At 35.0% G+C, this 2,171-nt stretch overlaps 1 long non-coding RNA gene across 1 annotated transcript; it reads right to left on the bottom strand.

Annotated features, from left to right (window-relative positions):
* Positions 1-505: 505 nt before the first annotated feature.
* On the bottom strand, positions 506-1,540 carry LOC131170499 (uncharacterized). The gene is made up of 2 exons (XR_009141228.1): positions 1,238-1,540; positions 506-1,151 (listed from the first exon to the last, which is right to left on the bottom strand). It is a non-coding gene; the product is annotated as an uncharacterized LOC131170499 (long non-coding RNA).
* Positions 1,541-2,171: the final 631 nt, after the last annotated feature.

Here is a 2,171-nt window from a genome sequence, read left to right as displayed (position 1 = left end):
GCCGCGGGGGGAAGACAAAATAAAAATAAGAGGGAATATTTATTGCAGATAAAAAGAGAGGATAGGAAAATGCATGAGAAATCCACGTGAAGGTCTGACAAAGGAATCGGTGGGCTTCACCCTTTTTTGCTAATGTGGCAAAGTCCTTGTCCGCCAGCATGTCAACACGTGAAACTCAATCTTCATGGTCAACGTTTTTGGCTCTCTCCCTCGCGTGGCACTCCACGTCAACTATGCATTTTCACTTACCCTATTACCCCCTTCTCTTGTAACAAATTGCAAAACTAATATTGGAATGGCAACGGGATAAATAGGAGACAGATTATGCCATTCTCATCCCTATCTCATTCTCATCTCTATCTCGTCACTAATAAATCTGTCTCCAACCCTGTTAGGGTCAGAAATTATTATCCTTGCCTTGTTGAGAAACTAAAATCTTTGTTCCCACCCTACTCTATAAGCCAAACCCCTTTCCTTTTGACTTTTTTTTACTCAAAAGATAAAATTCATTAGAAATAGTCTTAAAAAGGTTTAGAGAAAGTGTTACAAGCCTTGGTTTGCTAAAAAAAGAAACAACTAGCTACTAAAAACACCTCATTACAATAGTTAACCCAACAAACAAACCCAGTAACAGGTCCAAATTAGAAGAGAACAGTTGCCCTAGATTAATCGGGTAGGGCACCCAGAGGAAAAAGGAAGACCCATATCCTTCATTTAGCAACGCTGCTCCTTTTGGGTCAGCCATGGATCCCATACAACTTTTAAGACAAAACTCCAGACCAAACAGATAAGTACTCTACCAACACACAAATGAGAGAATCCCACAGCTAACAACCCTTCAGGACTAATAATAACAAGCAACCATGGAGTCCAAGTTGTTCTACATCAGCCGATAGCCTATAGAGGGAGGAGTTGAAGGATAAGAGGTAAGCCCATTCAAGAGGGTGGCAACACCTGCTAATGTGGACTCCTAAAGACTCTCGGGGAACCTCCACCCTTTCCTTCTGCAAGAGAACCCTTTTGATCCTGTTGAAGCCAACGCCAACGGCGCACCAGAGGCACCAAAACACGTCTACATCATGAGATTCAAGGGGCACTGTGCATCCAACTCCAAGGAGTTAACTCAAACCTCCAACCCAAAGATCAAACCCCTGCATGCAAAGAAAACCCAACAAGTATATATAGCAGAGTAAGCTAAACTTCCGATGGATTTAAAAGAACCCCCAACTATTCTTACCAAATCGATCACCAAAAAAGAACCCTATTTACACACACTGCCCCATCTAGAAGAAAGGAGACAGCAGACCCACTCCAAGATAGGTGAGAATAGTCTCCCCTACTCCATCGGAATAGGGAAATCGCTGGACAATAAATGATGAGGTGAAATCCTCAATGCATGAAGAACAGAAAAATAAAAAATAACAAAGTAACACTTGTAGACTTTTCCTTTCCTTCTGATTTGAACCTTTGATATAACACACACACACACAATCATCAACTAATAATAATATGAATTCATATAATAATTCAAAAAATTAATATCAATAATTCATATATTTTTATCAAATTTAAATACCATTCAATAAATTATTAAAATTAATATATATTCAGAGAGTCAAAATACAATACATATCCAATATGTTTTCTAATTATTAACCATCAAAAACACAATTCAAAATATTGACTAGTTAGTAATTAATCTTCAACTTTGAGGTCGAAGGCTGTTGCCAGCAAAAGTTTAGCTTTTCTAAAAATATCTTCTAAAAATTCATTTGGTTCTTTAGAACCATTAAAAATTTGGCATAAAACTTTTCTATAAATTTGATGATGAAATTTGATTTGAGGATAATAATTTGATAGGCGAAAAATTTCTCCATTTTTATACAACCAATGAAAAATGAAATTAACAACCTATTCATTTTCAAACAACTTTCTTATCAATCATCTAAGGACAATTTCAATCATATTTGCTAATTTCATGAAGTTCTTCAAGTACTTGAAATATTAAAGGCAATCTGAAATATATGATACATTTATTAAAGGCAATAAGTTAAAAAAAATATTTTTTTTTTAAAAAAAAATTTTTTTTTCTTTTCAAAAGTTAGAAAATATTTTCCTATTATTTATGGTAATTATCATTAAATAAAATTAAATTATTGAATACCAAAGTT

Source organism: Hevea brasiliensis, chromosome 2 (genome assembly GCF_030052815.1).
Source record: "Hevea brasiliensis isolate MT/VB/25A 57/8 chromosome 2, ASM3005281v1, whole genome shotgun sequence".
Classification (NCBI taxonomy): Eukaryota; Viridiplantae; Streptophyta; class Magnoliopsida; order Malpighiales; family Euphorbiaceae; genus Hevea; species Hevea brasiliensis.
This window is presented reverse-complemented; position numbering and strand designations above follow the sequence as displayed.